At 35.6% G+C, this 19,938-nt stretch overlaps 1 protein-coding gene across 10 annotated transcripts in view; it reads right to left on the bottom strand.

Annotated features, from left to right (window-relative positions):
* The window catches only part of EPHA5 (EPH receptor A5), a gene marked incomplete at both ends in the record, with an annotated part of 324,390 nt that overhangs the window by 156,208 nt on the left and 148,244 nt on the right, over nt 1-19,938 (bottom strand). The window lies entirely within an intron of this gene.

Raw genomic sequence — 19,938 nt, 5'->3', positions numbered from 1 at the left:
AGCTAGTCCTTTTAAAAGTTCATACTTTTGAGTTGAAGAACCTCATCTCACATGGAAGTAATTGCAGAAGTCTTCGAGGGATTTTCTAAACACTTAATAGTAGAACATTTATTTTCTCTGCTGACTTGTAATAACCAAGTTCGTGAATACTATCTCCACCAAAAGCAGCACAGTGACATACAGTGTTAGATTTTCTTCTGTAAGGAAAATGTAACGGTAGGACTAGAAATAATTGTAGTGCTTTAGAAAGTAGAGAAAAAAGTCAGACTACCTGACATGATCCTTTACCAATTATGTAAGTGTGTGATTGCATAGATTCAGGACGCAACCCACTAATATTTCCAGTCCAAGTCCCTGGAAAAATAGACTTAAGTCCTGTGAAAAACTGAATGTTTAGCTCCCTCTGAGAGTACCAATATTAGCATCTTACTGGAAAATGTGTAAAACGATTCATATAATCTTTGAGTCCTTTTATCCTCAGACGTAAATTTAAAATGTGTAAAATGGACCAAAACAAAAAAAAATAGAGGAGTCCCTCCCCCCAGCCTTATCCAGTTTCACTTTTCACGGTTTCAGATACCCACAGTCAACATCAGTCCAAAAATATTAAATGGAAAAATCCGAGAAATAAACAATTCATAAGTTTTATTTTTTTAAAACTGAACTACTTTTATTTTTTTATTATTATTATTTTAACTCTGCATCCCAGTTCTTTTATTTTTTATATTTTATTTTTTTAATTTATTATTTACATCTTTATTGGAGTATAATTGCTTTACAATGGTGTGTTAGTTTCTGCTTTATAACAAAGTGAATCAGTTATGCATATACATATGTTCCCATATCTCTTCCCTCTTGCGTCTCCCTCCCTCCCACCCTCCCTATCCCACCCCTCTAAGTGGTCACAAAGCACCGAGCTGTTCTCCCTGTGCTATGTGGTTCCTTCCCACTAGCTATCTATTTTACGTTTGGTAGTGTATATATGTCCATGCCACTCTGTCGCTTTGTCACAGCTTACACTTCCCCCTCCCCATATCCTCAAGTTCATTCTCTAGTAGGTCTGTGTCTTTATTCCCATCTTACCCTTAGGCTCTTTATGACATTTTTTTCCTTAGATTCCATATATATGTGTTAGGATACGGTATTTGTCTTTCTCTTTCTGACTTACATCACTCTGTATGACAGACTCTAGGTCCATCCACCTCACTACAAATAACTCAATTTTGTTTCCTTTTATGGCTGAGTAATATTCCATTGTATATATGTGCCATGTCTTCTTTATCCATTCATCTGATGAAAGACACTTAGGTTGTTTCCATGTCCTGGCTATTGTAAATAGAGCTGCAATGAACATTTTGGTACATGACTCTTTTTGAATTATGGTTTTTTCAGGGTATATGCCCAGTAGTAGGATTGCTGGGTCATACGGTAGTTCTATTTGTAGTTTTTTAAGAAACCTCTATACTGCTCCCCATAGTGGCTGTACCAATTCACATTCCCACCAGCAGTGCAAGAGTGTTCCCTTTTCTCCACACCTTCTCCAGCATTTATTGTTTCTAGATTTTTTGATGATGGCCATTCTGACCGGTGTGAGGTGATATCTCATTGTAGTTTTGATTTGCATTTCTCTAATGATTAATGATGTTGAGCATTCTTTCATGTGTCTGTTGGCAATCTGTGTATCTTCTTTGGAGAAATGTCTATTTAGGTCTTCTGCCCATTTTTGGATTGGGTTGTTTGTTTTTTTGATATTGAGCTGCATGTGCTGCTTGTAAATTTTGGAGATTAATCCTTTGTCAGTTGCTTCATTTGCAAATATTTTCTGACATTTTGAGGTTTGTCTTTTGGTCTTGTTTATGGTTTCCTTTGCTGTGCAAAAGCTTTTAAGTTTCATTAGGTCCCATTTGTTTATTTTTGTTTTTATTTCCATTTCTCTAGGAGGTGGGTCAAAAAGGATCTTGCTGTGATTTATGTCATAGAGTGTTCTGCCTATGTTTTCCTCTAAGAGTTTGATAGTTTCTGGCCTTACATTTAGGTATTTAATCCATTTTGAGCTAATTTTTGTGTATGGTGTTAGAGAGTGATCTAATCTCATACTTTTACATGTACCTGTCCAGTTTTCCCAGCACCACTTATTGAAGAGGCTGTCCTTTCTCCAATGTACATTCCTGCCTCCTTTATCAAACATAAGGTGACCATATGTGCATGGTTTATCTCTGGGCTTTCTATCCTGTTCCATTGATCTATATTTCTGTTTTTGTGCGAGTACCATACTGTCTAGATTACTGTAGCTTTGTAGTATAGTTTGAAGTCAGGGAGCTTTATTCTTCCAGCTCCGTTTTTCTTTCTCAAGATTGCTTTGGCTATTTGGGGTCTTTTGTGTTTCCATACAAATTGTGAAATTTTTTGTTCTAGTTCTGTGAAAAATGCCAGTGGTAGTTTGATAGGGATTGCGTTGAATCTGTTAGATTGCTTTGGGTAGTAGAGTCATTTTCACAATGTTGATTCTTTCAATCCAAGAACATGGTATGTCTTTCCATCTATTTGTATCATCTTTAATTTCTTTCATCAGCCTCCTATAATTTTCTGCATACAGGTCTTTTGTCTCCTTAGGTAGGTTTATTCCTAGATATTTTATTCTTTTTGTTGCAGTGGTAAATGGGAGTGTTTGCTTAATTTCACTTTCAGATTTTTCATCATTAGTGTATAGGAATGCCAGAGATTTCTGTGCATTAATTTTGTATCCTGCTAGTTTATCAAATTCATTGATTAGCTCTAGTAGTTTTCTTGTAGCATCTTTAGGATTCTCTATGTATAGTATCATGTCATCTGCAAACAATGACAGCTTTACTTCTTCTTTTCTGATTTGGATTCCTTTTATTTCTTTTTCTTCTCTGATTGCTGTGGGTAATACTTCCAAAACTATGTTAAATAAGAGTGGTGAGAGTGGGCAACCTTGTCTTGTTCCTGATCTTAGTGAAAATGCTTTCAGTTTTTCACCATTGAGGACAATGTTGGCTGTGGGTTTGTCATATATGGCCTTTATTATGTTCAGGAAAGTTCCCTCTATGCCTACTTTCTGCAAGATTTTTATCATAAATGGGTGATGAATTTTGTCAAAAGCTTTCTCTGCATCTATTGAGATGATCATATGGTTTTTCTCCTTCAATTTGTTAATATGGTGTATCACGTTGATTGATTTGCGTATATTGAATAATCATTGCATTACTGGAATAAACCCCACTTGATCATGGTGTATGATCCTTTTAATGTGCTGCTGGATTCTGTTTGCTAGTATTTTGTTGAGGATTTTTGCATCCATGTTCATCAGTGATATTGGCCTGTAGTTTTCTTTCTTTGTGACATCCTTGTCTGGTTTTCGTATCAGGGTGACGGTGGCCTCGTAGAATGAGTTTGGGAGTGTTCCTCCCTCTGCTATATTTTGGAAGAGTTTGAGAAGAATAGGTGTTAGCTCTTCTCTAAATGTTTGATAGAATTCGCCTGTGAAGCCATCTGCACCTGGGCTTTTGTTTATTGGAAGATTTTTAATCACAGTTTCAATTTCAGTGCTTGTGATTGGTCTGTTCATATTTTCTATTTCTTCCTATTTCAGCCTTGGCAGGTTGTGCATTTCTAAGAATTTGTCCATTTCTTCCAGGTTGTCCATTTTATTGGCATAGAGTTGCTTGTAGTAATCTCTCATGATCTTTTGTATTTCTGCAGTGTCAGTTGTTACTTCTCCTTTTTCATTTCTAATTCTATTGATTTGAGTCTTCTCCCTTTTTTCTTGATGAGTCTGGCTAATGGTTTATCAATTTTGTTTATCTTCTCAAAGAACCAGCTTTCAGTTTTATTGATCTTTGCTATCATATCCTTCATTTCTTTTTCATTTATTTCTGATCTGATTTTCATGGTTTCTTTCCTTCTGCTAACTTGGGTTTTTGTTCTTCTTTCTCTAATTGCTTTAGGTGAAAGGTTAGGTTGTTTATTTGAGATGTTTCCTGTTTCTTAAGGTAGGATTGTATTGCTATAAACTTCCTTCTTAGAACTGCTTTTGCTGCATCCCATAGGTTTTGGGTCATCGTGTCTCCATTGTCATTTGTTTCTAGGTATTTTTTGATTTCCTCTTTGATTTCTTCAGTGATCACTTCGTTATTAAGTAGTGTATTGTTTAGCCTCCATGTGTTTGTATTTTTTCAGATCTTTTCCTGTAATTGACATCTAGTCTCATAGCATTGTGGTCAGAAAAGATACTTGATATGATTTCAATTTTCTTAAATTTACCAAGGCTTGATTTCTGACCCAAGATATGATCTATCCTGGAGAATGTTCCATGAGCACTTGAGAAAAATGTGTATTCTGTTGCTTTTGGATGGAATGTCCTATAAATATCAATTAAGTCCATCTTGTTTAATGTATCATTTAAAGCTTCTGTTTCCTTATTTATTTTCATTTTGGATGATCTGTCCATTGGTGAAAGTGGGGTGTTAAAGTCCCCTACTATGAAAGTGTTACTGTCAATTTCCTCTTTTATGGCTGTTAGTATTTGCCTTATGTATTGAGGTGCTCCTATGTTGGGTGCATAAATATTTACAATTGTTATATCTTCTTGGATCAATCCCTTGATCATTATGTAGTGTCCTTCTTTTTCTCTTCTCATAGTCTTTATTTTAAAGTCTATTTTGTCTGATAGGAGAATTGCTACTCCAGCTTTCTTTTGGTTTTCATTTGCATGGAATATCTTTTTCCATACCTTCACTTTCAGTCTGTATGTTTCCCTAGGTCTCAAGTGGGTCTCTTGTAGACAGCATATATATGGGTCTTGTTTTTCTATCCATTCAGCTAGTCCGTGTCTTTTGGTGGGAGCATTTAGTCCATTTACATTTAAGGTAATTATCAATATGGATGTTCCTATTCCCATTTTCTTAATTGTTTTGGGTTCATTATTGTAGGTCTTTTCCTTCTCTTGTGGTTCTTGCCTAGAGAAGTTCCTTTAGCATTTGTTGTAAAGCTGGTTTGGTGGTGCTGAACTCTCTCAGCTTTTGCTTGTCTGTAAAGGTTTTAATTTCTCCATCAAATCTGAATGAGATCCTTGCTGGGTAGAGTAATCTTGGTTGTAGGTTCTTCTCCTTCATCACTTTAAATATGTCCTGCCAGTCCCTTCTGGCTTGCAGAGTTTCTGCTGAAAGATCAGCTGTTAACCTTATGGGGATTCCCTTGTGTGTTATTCGTTGTTTTTCTCTTGCTGCTCTTAATATGTTTTCTTTGTATTTAATTTTTGACAGTTTGATTACTATGTGTCTTGGCATGTTTCTCCTTGGATTTATGCTGTATGGGACTCTCTGTGCTTCCTGGACTTGATTAACTATTTCCTTTCCCATATTAGGGAAGTTTTCAACTATAATCTCTTCAAATATTTTCTCAGTCCCTTTCTTTTTCTCTTCTTCTTCTTGGACCCCTATAGTTCGAATGTTGGTGTGTTTAATGTTGTCCCAGAGGTCTCTGAGACTGTCCTCAGTTCTTTTCATTCTTTTTTCTTTATTCTGCTCTGCAGTAGTTATTTCCACTGTTTTATCTTCCAGGTCACTTATCCATTCTTCTGCCTCAGTTATTCTGCTATTGATCCCTTCTAGAGTATTTTTAATTTCATTTATTGTGTTGTTCATCATTGCTTGTTTCCTCTTTAGTTCTTCTATGTCCTTGTTAAATGTTTCTTGCATTTTGTCCATTCTATTTCCAAGATTTTGGATCATCTTTACTATCATTATTCTGAATTCTTTTTCAGGTAGGCCACCTATTTCCTCCTCATTTGTTAGGTCCGGTGGGTTTTTATCTCACTCTTTCATCTGCTGTGTGTTTTTGTGTCTTCTCATTTTGATTATCTTACTGTGTTTGGGGTCTCCTTTTTGCAGGCTGCAGGTTCATAGTTCCCATTTTTTTGGTGTCTGTCTTCCGTGGTTAAAGTTGGTTCAGTGGGTTTTGTAGGCTTCCCGGTGGAGGGGACTAGTGCCTGTGTTCTGGTGGGTAAGGTTGGATCTTATCTTTCTGGTGGGCACGTCCACGTCTGGTGGTGTGTTTTGGGATGTCTGTGGCCTTATTATGGTTTTAGGCAGCCTGTCTGCTAATGGATGGGGTTGTGTTCCTGTCTTGCTAGTTGTTTGGCATAGGGTGTCCAGCACTGTAGCTTGTTGGTCATTGAGTGAAGCTGGGTGTTGCTGTTGAGATGGAGCTCTCTGGGAGATTTTCACCATTTGATATTACATGGAGCTGGGAGGTCTCTTGTGGACCAGTGTCCTGAAGTTGGGTCTCCCTCCTCAGAGGCACAGCACTGACTCCTGGCTGCAGCACAAACAGCCTCTCATCCACATGGCTCAGACCAGGTATGTGGGGAGTTTCTTGCCTTTGGGGAGCGTTCAATGGGTGTTCTGTAGGAGTTGTTCCACATGTAGATGTATATCTAATGTATTTGTGGGGAGGAAAGTGATCTCCGTGTCTTATTCTTCCGCCATCTTCCCCCTCTCCTGAACTACTTTTAAAGGCAAATGCTCAGGGGTGTGAAGAGAGGCAACCGTCAAGAAAGAAACACTTGAAGAAATGGCTTCCAACAGAAGATCCACAAGACTTAAAAGGAAATACAACTCGGTCACCTAGTGGAAAGGCTGTAATGTGTGTGAGGGCTATCCTTTGTTGTGCATGACACTCAGGTCCAGCGCGGTGATGCCTCTGCCTCAGACGAGCGCTGACAACTGCCTCGCGGTGTGTACACTGTCCCCACGGCCCCCAGGAACTTCCTCCTCCTGGCTCCCCACCCCCATAGGCCCCGCCCACGAGCCAAGCATAAGTTTTAAATTGCCTATTGTTCTGAGTAATGTGATAAAATCTCACATTGACCCGCTCCATCCCACCTAGGATCCCCAACCATCAACATCCTCTGCTCCTGGCATCCAAAAATCCACTTCTTCATGGCTCAGTGATCCAGGACCACCTGAAGCAGATGATCTTCCTTCTGACAAATCATCAGAATGTCAATAGCAGCCTAGCACTATGTCACAATGCCAAGGTCATTCATTTTATGTCATCAGATAGGCATTTTATCAACTCACATCGTCACAAGAAGAAAAAAGGTGAGTACAGTACAAAAAGATATTTTGAGAGAAAGAGACCACATTGACATAAATTTTATTACAGTATATTGTTACAATTGTTCTATTTTATTATTAGTTATCACTGTTAATCCCTTGCTGTGCCTAACTTATGTATATATTAATATATAGGGAAAAACATAGTATATATGTATAGCACAGGTCACCAACCCCGTTCACAGACCTCTACTGGTCCGCAACCTGTTAGGAACTGAGCCACACAGCAGGAGGTGAGTGGCAGGTGAGCCAGCAAAGCTTCATCTGCCAGTCCCCATCACTCACATTACTGCCTGAACCATTGCTTACATTACCGCTCACACCCCCCCTCCACCGTCCATGGAAAAACTGTCTTCCACAAAACCGGTCCCTGGTGCCAAAAAGGTAGGGACCACTGATGTATAGGGTTCCATATTATCCAAGGTTTCAGGCATCCACTGGGGGTCTTGGAATGTATCCCCTGCAGATAAGTGATATTTTCTATTTGCATACGCAATCCTACGATCAATTCCCAACAAACTAGGAGGAGTTTTAGCACTACTACTCTCAATCCTTGTTCTAATATTCATCCCAATACTACACACATCTAAACAATGAAGCATAATATTCTGACCCTTCAGCCAACTCTTATTCTGAGTACTAGCCGCAGATCTCCTAACTCTAACATGAATTGGAGGCCAACCCGTAGAACACCCATACATAATTGTAGGCCAAATAGCATCCATCTTATATTTTCTCTTAATCCTAGTGTTAATACCAGTAACTAGTCTTATCGAAAATAAACTCCTAAAGTGAAGAGTCTTTGTAGTATAACAAAATACCCTGGCCTTGTAAACCGGAATAGGAGAAACCCACACTGCTAAACTGCAACCACCATTCCTATTACTACCAATAACTTAAAAACACTACTAATTTACTCTCTACAAACAAAGGTTTTTTTTCTGAAATAGAACTATTTCTTTCTATATGTATAGTGTATAAATGGTTAATTAAGTATAAGTAATAACAAGTAAAGTCTTATTAATATGAGTATACTGTTGATGACAGAAATTATAACTTGAAAGGTTAGTAATTTATAGGATAATGAAAGTTTTCATCTTCAAATGTCATTTACTGTTTTATTAGGGAAAAATAAAGATTGTTTAAAAAATAGATAGACACCCTCTAAATTCATATACTTTAAATACATAGATGTAATTAAAGCAGAGAAACTGCACTGTTTGGAATAATACTGTATTTGTATTTGGTTCTCTACCACAAGCCTAAGGGAAATCATTGCTCGAATTGTAGTTTAAGCATCGGTTTGCAGTACAGGTCATATCCTCAGGCCTTTTAGGCTTGAAGATTCAATAATCTAGGCTCTCTTTTCTTACTAATGGAAGAAAATTTGTAAAAAGTGAGATCAAAAAGCCAGCACTGCAAGCATATTTTGTTTAATGGAAAACATTTCACATCTTCAAACACATTCTTCAAGCTAGATGCTTGTTTTGACAAAGAAGATATTGGTGTTTGTGTGCCAAGCTACAAATAGGTAATTTGCTCTGACTGAATTCCAATAATGTATTAAATGGACTGTCAAATATTAATAAAATTAGATATAACAGAATAAATTAAAATTATCCCAATAGTCAAATAATCTCAAGATAATTTTTGTCACTTCATTTTGTGTTAATAGATCATTCAATAATAGGTCATTATCAGCAAAGATTGATCACTCTGGTATTGATGTTCCCCAAACAAGGCATGACTATTGAAATAGATGTAAGGGCAGTTACAAAATGGTGTATCATCTATTTTTAATAGATGCAACTGTATATCCTAAGTGGATTTGAATAAATGCCTCTACAGACATGTATGTGTGACAAAGGAAGCAAAATACAGAGAAAAACAATGTGAAGTCAACAAGTCAATCCATATCGTCATCCAAAGATAATGAATTTGATGCTATTGCTGCTGTGCTTAATACTCTGTCATTAGTTCTCTTCTAACTGTTTTATTTTATTAGACTTTATTCTTCAATTAGTTAATTCTTTAGCAAGAAAATAAAAACTTCTAAGGTTGGAGTAGGATGGAGTACTTCAGCTGCTTTTGTATCTTTCAGAATGCTCAGTAGCATATGATGAACGCAGGAGGTGCTGAATAAATACTTGATGTTTGAATGAATGGCAGTCAATTTCAAGAAAATCACATGAACAAATCATTTCGACATGCTGTACAAAAAACATTTCAGTATTCTAAGTAAACTTCATTTAGAACCTAATAGAGGACTCATGGATATGCTTGATTTAAACATGATTTCACATCTGTATTATGCTACATCTAAAGAGCACACTAAGAAGCTTTACATGATGCCAGGTCACTGGGAATGCTTTCAGAACTTTGTTCTCAAGGACTAGAGAGCAACAGCACTTCAGAGTGAGGTTTTAAACAACTTGATATTCTATGCATATCAATTTACAATAGGCATCTTTACACAAATAAGTTCACAGCATACATGCCAATGAGATGAATGATTGAACAGTTCAAATGCTGAGTGAGTTGCTCTGATTCTGAACTGAACCACATGACGGTTCACACTTGAAATGGATTTTTGACCATGTTTCTGTTAAATAGGGAGTGAGTTTGCAACCAGAATTACATAAAAGAGCAGAGTTTAAAACTAGCTTCCAGGTGAGCAGTAGGCAGAATAGAGTACCCACATTAGAAAGAAAGAAAATAGTATTAACAAAATCATTGTTGGCGCAAAAACAGAAATCAGCAGGTAAAGAGCTTTTGAGAAAAGCAACATCAAGCAAACCTGATTAAGCGTTGTCACCATTCCCCTAGAGAGAAGGGACAGGAAACAAATATCATAACCTCCTGCAAGTGTAATTTTTCTCAAAATGTGGGCTAAACACACCATGCAGCAGAATCACTGACTGTATGTGTGTGTGTGTGTGTGTGTGTGTGTGTGTTAAAATATGCAGATTCTCGGGCCCTCCCTTGGATATAATGAACCATAAATGCAGAGTGTGCAGCTCATGAGTAAGTAACTCATAAACACACTATAGATTGAAAACACTATGCATTGCTCTTAAATAGCACCGTAATCATTATACAAAACTCCTCTCTGGAATGAGTTCAGTCAATTGCAGTGAATCCTTTTGTCAAGATTAGAGTGTCTAAAGAAATAGATATTAAGAAAGTAGGAAGGCCAGCTAAGCAGTAGACCTTAAATAATAATGTCTGATTTCAGAGTTCCAGAAAACCTAAACTTATAAATTACAATTAAGGCTCTGTGTCTAGATCCTGAATTTAAAAGAGAGGGGCTTGGGAGAGGCACTCAACAGAAATAAGAAAACAAAACCTTAGCACGTAATTATTTGAAGAATTACAAAAAATTTAGAAACACGTTACACATCTCACCAGTAACTGAAATTATAACATTAATTCAAATAATAGAGAAACAATTGAACTCATTATTTTAGGTAATATTTTAAGAAGCACAGGTTCCAGGCATTATTGTGATCCCCAGGGGAAGATTCCAGAAAAATAGATAAGAAAGCAAATAGTTACACTGCCTGTGCTCCAGGTTACCTTAGAGAGGCAAGCCCAAACTGGAGAGCAGAGCAAACTTTCTTATGGAAGCAGAGATTTAAGCAGATCTGAAGACTGAGCTATCTAGGACAATGATGTAAGAAATAGGCTTCAGGCAGAGGAAACAGCAATATTTACTAGTGATTCAGAGCACAGTAGCTCTAGAGTAAGAATTTCATGGTTTGGATTCCTATTCCCTCACTTACTAGATTTGTGACCTTGGGCAAATCACTTCAGATCTTTAAACTTCAGTTTCTTCATCCTAAAAATGGGAATAATAATAATATTATGTCATGAAGATATTGCTAGAATCAAATAAGAAAATGCAAATAAAGTTCTTCGCATAGCAATGTGCACACACTAAGTGCTGAAACATGCTAGCCATCATAGTCTCTGTTATTGGTACCACAGTAGGTAGAAAGGAAAAAAAAGAAGGAACAGAAGTCCCTGAAGTCTCTTTTAGAAACCAGAGAAGTCTCTAGGAAGATTCTTGTCAGTAAACCAGACAAGTATTTTGAGGATTTCTAAAAATATTCCACCCCATCTGCTAATCCTTATTAAATACACTAGAGATGAATTATGGAGAAATTCATCAGATTAGTGTCTCATTTTTGAACTATGTTTTCAAAACAGCAAATAGGTATAGGAAAAGCTCAGAACTTGTGCCTCACTTAAGCCAAGTTTTGATGTGGATGGGCAGCTTCAATTGGCAAAATTAAAAGATTTTTGTTGGTAGTATGAGGCCAATGTACAGATATTCATGATATGTAATTAAACAAAACATTTGTCTCTAGATATATTTCCTTAGAAACTTCAATAATTGACAAATTAATATTTGTCCACAAACAAAAATGATGTAGCTAACAAAATTTGTATTTTTTCAAATACATTTTGATGAAAATGAAAATTATGACTATTTTCTATACACAAAGTATTTTCCCCCTTTTTGCTCTTACTTTGATGCTGTTATTCTCTTGTTTCTTTATGTTATTGCTGTGGATATTTTATTGAATTGAAAAACTTCAATGCCAATATAAAACTCAGTGTTTTAAGAAATCATTGAAGATAGAGTCACCACTGGAAAATGAAATCTCAGTTTACTCCTCCAAACTTGAAGCAGTTGCTTTTGTTACCTGTAGCATCACTGATTCTATATATTATTTTTCACTTTTGATTTTTTTTCTTTTTATTTTACTTCACCAATGAGTTTGTCTATATAATACTCATAAAGTCTAAAAGCTATTTATCTCATAGTTTCTTCTATGAACTCACACTATTTGGAATACTACTGAAAAGTTTCTTAAATACTACTATAGTAACATTTATCAATACCTTATTATGTGCTAAGCATTACTCTGTTTTATAGATATTAACTCATTTAATTCTCACAACCATCCAATGTTATAGATACTATTTTTTTTTTCCATTTTACAAGTGGATAAACTGAGATTCTGGAAGGTTTCAGTAACTTACCATGTCACATAGCTAGTAAGTGGCAGAGAGAGCATGGAAAACAGAAAGTCTGGCTTCACAGTCTAGATCTTTAACCAACACACTAATTTGCTGCTCTGTGTAACAGATTAAACGTGCGTGCACACACATGCACACAGTTTCTACTCTGTGTATTTTATTTCAAAGACAATGAAATTATATTAGGTACACTGTGTAGGGAAATTGGAAAAGAACTGAAAATGTGACCTACAGTTTTATTGAGTTTTTTTCCTTTCTTATAAAATAAAATTTGGGTATACTGAATGAAAATCACTATATTAAATTGTGATTTAAATTGAATAAAGAATGCCCACAGATTGGGTAGTCAAAGGATCTGGGTCTCTGTCCCTGGGTGAATTAGTGTGTAAAGTGCAGTGGACGTAAGACAGTTATAAGCAGCACATTAGATGGCCAAAAGCAATATAAGTGGATCTACAAAATATTTTGATTGTGGTGAAAAATTTAGTAGTCAGAATGAGATATTTAACATAACGATTACATGAAATTAAAAACACATGCATCCAATGCTAAATAAACTTTTAATAAGAATACCTATGAATAGAAATAAACAATCCATGAAAAGGCTGCTGTTTAGGAAAATGGATTTGGGATAAAAGCAGTACATAAGAAAATATATAAACCAGGTGAGGACCTTGCATAGCTCAAAGATGGTAATGTGCCATGAGTTAAGGCATATTATTAACTCAACTCACATCATCTGAAATACAAAGAAAATACAGAATGAAGGGAAGAAAGAATAAAGGAAAGAAAGAAGGAAGAAAGGGGGAAGGGAGGAAGAAAAAGAGAAAGATAGATAGGATGAACAAACCTTAATTACTTGAAAAAACAGATTTTTTCAAAATAATGGAGATAACTTGCTTAACAATTTTATGTAGAAATTTTCATTCAAATTCGAACAAATTCATTGGATATCATAGTTTGAATATGGTGGCAAATCTGAAGATTTTTCAGTAGCTTCAATTTGAGATTCCGAAATAGCAATGCTACTAATGGCAGCAGCAACTGCAATAAAGTAAAGTGCCTGCCATTTATTGCTTGACAGCTGCAGTGGCAATGTTTCACTTCATCAGGCCAGATCTCTGGTAGAGTACTGGGCATTTCTCCTGAAACTTGCCTCTAATCTTTGAATCTATTTTTCTCAATGATTGTATAAGCCACTAATACCTTTTATTAAAGGGCTTTTCTGTTTAAACCAGAGGAAATTTTGTTTGCAACTAAGAAAATAGACATTAAAACCAAAAAATGTTCCCCAAAGAGAAGTGTCGCAGGCAACAGTCTTTTAAAGGAATGGGGATGGACCAGTGGTTTGACTGGTTGAATTTCATTGTAGCAAGAACCTATGTAGTTTTAAAGGATGGTAATCTAACAACACGGGGCATATGTCTTATCACCTCTGGTCACCTCAAATAAAGTGATTCTTGAGGATAATATTTTTGGTGACCAAATTCCATCTGTTTTAGTACCATAAAAGCATGAGAAATATAAGAAATATAGGAAGGATAGCCTGTGTCTAACTGCACTGCAGAATTTAAAGAAACAAAATTAGCTTCTTAAAGTTTAAATTATCTGCTCAAGTCATATTTAGATGATCAGAGAGTCTCCATGCCGTAACTCACGTCCTCTTAACGGTGAAAAGGATGACAGAACTGCACATCAAAAACAAGTATTATCCCACAGAATTCCTGAACTGCTAAAATGATTGACTTTATTGCCTTGTCTTATGAGAAAATGAGGCCACTGACCGGAAAAAAAGAGTGAAACCCTGAGCATTGGAATGTGGATATGTAGGAGAATACAGATGATTCAAAATATTCTCAACTTCTAAATCTTATTGAGTCTCTCCTGCTACCATTAAGCTGTCCCACACTTCACTGAAGAAGCTGTTCCTTCATGTCTTCAATACCTTATCTAAGATCATTAACTGATAGAAGGAAGTACTTGTCTTCCTGCTCAAACTTATTACTCCATTTGAACTCAAGATCCCAACATCCTCTTGGCAGCCAACTACCTGGTCAATACTGGAGACAAGAAGCTCCTTGAATATGAGTCTCACAAGATTCTGTAACTTAAATCTTCAAAAGCATAGGAAATATGTGTGAAAATGGATTCTATGTGTTCCTTACAGAGAAACGAGAAACAATTTCATTCAAGCTGGTATAAATGCATGATTAGAGATTCTGGATCCAGTGTCATTCTCCAGGTAGCTATCACAAGTGTTAAATGCTTCTTCAATTAGTTGACCAAAATCTGGACTGAAAGGTGGGCTAAGTTTTTAAATAAAGTTCAGATACTGGGAATTCCTTGTTTTAATGTAGAAGAAGGGATTAAATGACCTACTGAAATAGGAATGTTAAAGTGGATTTATTTTCCAAGACCTATGAAACTATCCACTAATTACATCTTCAGAAAGGACCCAGAAGACAATTTCATTACCATAATGATGAGAAATAAATTGATGAGGACAGTGCCACTTTTATAAATAAAATCTCTAAAATTTCTGTTCTCTATACTTGAGAACACAGAGGTTGAAGATGTAGTGAAATGATTTCTTGATTTCTTTAGGGTTCAGGTATGGCAGAGGCCAAGTAGTAGCACTTTACCACTAGAAGGAAAGTGGGAACAGATTTCATTATAGGCAGCAGATGTGAATGGAAAAAGTCTAGTACGATGGCATTTAGCGACTGAAATAATGGGCCATTTGATCTGTACCACTAATGATATGAAGGTCTGAGAAATACAAATCAAACTTTAGTGACCTAGTTAGTCATGGTCTCTCACGAATTCCTAGACCTGATTTAGTCTACTTACCCTATAACCCCTAAATAAGAAGAGAAAGTTGACTGTCCTTAAGAAGGACTGTGCAATAGTAACATACGTTAACATTATACATTTTCCTTCTCAGTTTATCTGAGACGAATCTCTGGCCATTTCTAGGTAAGTGAGAGGGGGGGTGTTACCGCCCAGATTATAAAATGTAGATTTCTGGATCTAAATTTATATTTACAAACTAGGGTATAGAATATAGATTCCACAAATTATAGAAAACTGCCTCTGAGCTAACACTAATCCAAGTGAATCCGGAATACCAAGAAACCCTGATCTGAGTGGAGGCTATGATGGTAATGTGATGAATGAGATTTTGTCCTGAGCCCATATTACAACTGGCACATTCAATTCTTTGATTATTTCACCAGGTTACTGGTGTATATTTGGAAGACTTTCTCTTCAACTGGAAGAAATGTCTCTTTGTCTCTGAGGCTCATGCAGTAAAAGCTGTAAAACTGTAGTAATGACCAAACTAAAGCATCTCCCTCCTGCCAAAAGAGTAAACACACACCTTTAGTGGATCCATGGGGGGAATGCAGCAATTAGTGTCGCCATAAAAAATAAAGGAATAAAGAGTGGGGATTACCAACATGCCGATTTAAATTACCTGTTTAATCTGTATAGAAGACAAACTAATCCTGGCAAACAACAATACATTTAATCAAGTGGTGATTACAAATACAGCCAATAAGTTCTCTCCACTGAAGAAAATCAACAAGGACTCTCAGAATGACTATAGTAATAATCTAGCAAGTGACAATGAACATTTTTTTTAACATCTCAATCAATAGAGGCCAACAGAAAACATTTATTGCCCTCTTCTCAGGAACAACTATGTACTTTTACCATCTCAATTCAGCATTCTCTTAAATTTCCAACTCTACAGCATAATTTAGTCTCAGGAACCCTGATCATCTCCACATCCTGTGAGACATCATGCTGGACAACTACATGAATGGCATCAAATTGAAAGTACTTGATGAAATGGGATTATCATGTCCCCCAGACACCTTTGGAAGAACCAAGAAATAAAACCCTTCGAAATACAGTAATCACATTTCTTAGTGATATTTCTGATAGTCTGGGACAGGTTGGGACATTCCCTCCAAAGTGTTTGTTGCACTTTGCTACTCATATCATGTTAATCAAGTGCTCTGAGGAAAAAGTCCAAGAGTCTAAGACTATTTCAAAACAATTAAAATTTGGTCTATTTCAGCTCAGAATTAAGATTCTGTACCTTTGCAAATTAAAGTGTTAATACTTTTGGTTTTTCAGTTAGAATGAGCTTATTCTTTCTAGGGATAAAATATACATTTGCATATATTAAAAGAGCTTTATGATTTAATTCTTGATAAAGTATGCCTAGTGCAAAATTATTTTAAAGTAAAAATTTTTAAAATATGTTTATAGAAGAGCATCATAAATGCACACTCTTTTGTAAGCAGTTAATGAAACATTTAAAGTAACTGCTTCAATGGGATTTTTAATTTTCATCCTATGTTGATATATCACCCTCCATCTATCCATCTATCTAGCAGATATATACTTTTAGATGCCCTAAAATAATAAAACAGAAGAACAACAGGAAAGAACAACAGAAGCATTGTCATGTAAATAATCTAAATGCTTTTCTCTATAAAGAAAAATTACTAAATGTACATCAATTTTTTAAAACAAGGCACTGCATAGAAAGACAAAATCACTAGAAAACTGGAGGAGCTCAATGAATTTTATTCCTTTTCTAAGTTTGAGTTTAATAAAGCACGGCTTGTATATCCATTATTTTATCCACTTTGCAATTTGACTATTAGAGTTCTTTATGTGATTAAAGTATTCACATTTCCGTGAGATGTTACGGAAAAACCTGAATGAATCTTTTGGCCAACGCAGTATTTTCCTATCACTTTCCCCTTCTCACACTGTTCTTTTACCTTTTTGTCTTTTTTAATACATCTTTATTGCAGTATAATTGCTTCACAATACTGTGTTAGTTTCTCTTGTACAACAAAGTGAATCAGCCATATGCATACATATCCCCTCCCTCTTAAGCCTCCCTCCAACCATCCCTAACCTACCCCTCTAGGTCGTCGCAAAGCATCAAGCTGATCTCCCTGTGCTATATTGCTGCTTCCCACTAGCTATCTATTTTACATTTGGTAGTGTATATATATTTCGATGCTACTCTCACTTTGCCCCAGCTTCCCCCTCCCCCCACCCTGTGTCCACAAGTCCATTTGTAAATTACTTTTTTTTCCTCAGTTTCCCCCTTCATATGTGTTTATATTTCTTGACCATGATAATCCCCGCAATAACTCTGTAATTCTTTCCTTGTCAACCTAAGTACTTATGCTGCATTTTACAAGGCCCATAAATTCCAACTAATTATAGTATTTAGCTTTTCTTAAAACTTCATCTTTTGACTTGACTATTAAATTACATGCAAAAATAGTATCATTTGAATTCAGGCAACTCGCAAAAGCAAGATGCTAGACTCCATAATGATTTAATAGCTGGAAAAATGTCTTAAATGCTGTATAAACATCCATAAATTAATCATTTAATCACTATCCTCAGCACGAAATCATTATTTCCTTTTATAGACTGAGCCAGGGTTACCTAATCAGTTTCAGTTTCTAGCTTAATGCACGATTCTCATCTTGAAAAACTTACTATTTTTTTTCTTCTTGTACTTGTTGAATATAATTTTGAATCTGGACAGTTCATATATCACATTCTTGTCACAAATATAAATCAATCAGAAAATGACAAAAAATTATAAAGTTGAGATAAATCAATTAAGAAACAAATGCATTTCTCAAAAAACACTCCTTAGAGGAGAATAAAACTAATGTTGGAATCTGCTGAAAGAAGTTTTATATAAAAACCGCATATGGTACAGATAACTTTCTTCAATTTAATGCTGAAGAAAAATTCAGACATTAAAACCAACTACTACAGCCCACTTTCTATAATGATGGTACTTGATAAATGTCCAGCATAGTGGCATTGAATCTAAGAGCTTTTAGGAGCTACTTGAAGTTAATAATTTTTGTGGAAATTGAGACTTAGTTGGTCTGAAATGTCAGATACTGCGAAAATCTCCCTTCTTATTTTGATTTTTTGGGGGGTAGTTTTGTGGTGATTTTACACTATGTGTACTCTGAGAACTTGGGGAAAAGAAGCAGCAACCAAAAGTTTCTGCTCTGAATACAAATGTTTGTTTTACATGATAGCCATGCCTTGAACAGCTGGATAAAAATTATTCTTTCTTGGTATTTAAGGTATTTATAGTTGAAAAAACAAAAAACACACTTTGCAGTCCTAACAGGCCAGCAAGTCAAAGACAACTAGACCAAACATTTATTAATAACATCATTTAAAAAATAAACGGTCATTTCTTACATCTAGTTCATCAGAGAAATATCTTTCAAAGAAAGTTATGCAAGCTTAGAAAATGTCCTCCCAAAGGGATACAACTCTTAATGATTGTTCAATATGCTTTCAATATGTTAATGAAAGATTCACAGGTAGAACCAAGTAAGCTTGAAAGACGTTGCATATGAAGTCTGAAATCAAATGTTTAATGCCAGTATTTTTCTGATGTGGGAAGGCAGTTCACATTCACAGAGCACTGCGATGGAAAATCCACATATACTAGTATTGCCAGAAGCTGAGTCTATACTGAAGGAAAACCTAACTTTCACTATTTTTGTCTAGCTCTTTTTAGCACTTTTATTAGTTCAACCTTAGGTTAGGGAGTAAATGGAGAAAATATAAAGGATTCACTGAGGACGGTGGTGTATACGTGTACCGTGTTTTTTCTCATGGAATAAAAAAATGCTATTGGCATGTATTCAACATGGATGAGAACATCTAGAGTGCTTAGAATGATTCTTAGTGAATTACGCACATACCTGTATATTATCTGGGCCACTTTTGAATGTTTTCTTCAGTTTTATCACTCAAAAATAACTATGAACTCAGTGGCATGTGTTTTCTTTTTCTTATTCTCAAGAGATAACCACGTCATTTACCTGACACATCCAATAATTCTAATTATTTTGGCCAAAACTTGATTACCAACAGCATTCTCTTGTCAACCAGATCATTCTACCACCTACAAACTTATACTAACATTATATGAATTAAGTCTGATTCGATTCAGTCAAACACATCCTATTGCATTGTGAGCTCTACCGGCAAAGATGTCCTCACCCACAAAAGCCCACCTGAGGTAATTATGAGGTAACAAGCTTATGCCCTTGGACTGAGAGTTTTGGCCAAAAAATAGAAGGAAAGTTACATTTAATGTCTCTTTCCGCCCATGTACTTGTTGTTGACAAAAACAAGTTATAAGTTACTCATAGGCTTTGAATGACTCTTGCCACATAATGAGTTATTAATTCAGCCATAGTTTATCTTTGGTTTTTATTTTAACAGAAAATAATTCTTCTATATTGTTTACTTAAAATCAAATATTTGAGGGGAAAATTTAGGGGAATTAGTAGTTCAAGCAGAACTATTTTCCCTACTCCTTAATAATTACTCCCTAATATTTCCAAGATCTTCATATGGCATATAGATGTATCTTCACATGTATGGTGGTTGTACAGTGGTTCATAGTTATTTTAATTTTGATAAGTGGATTTATCAAAAAATTATCTCATGCATTTTTATTATAATAATAATAGAAATAATAAGAAAACCCTATTTCAATCTGCAAAGAAAATTCAGATGTGGTGCCAAACAAAGAAACCAACCTGCCAGATTACCTGCTAAATTAATGAACTAAACAAAAACACCTGAAGTAAAACAACAAAAATGTAGATCTGAGCTGTAATTATTGCACTGTGGGATAAAAATTTTTGCCACAAATGGATTTGAG

Source organism: Grampus griseus (assembly GCF_964374135.1).
Source record: "Grampus griseus genome assembly, chromosome: 4".
NCBI classification, from domain to species: Eukaryota; Metazoa; Chordata; class Mammalia; order Artiodactyla; family Delphinidae; genus Grampus; species Grampus griseus.
The sequence above is the reverse complement of the archived record's forward strand: the minus strand, read 5'-3'. Positions and strand labels throughout refer to the sequence as shown.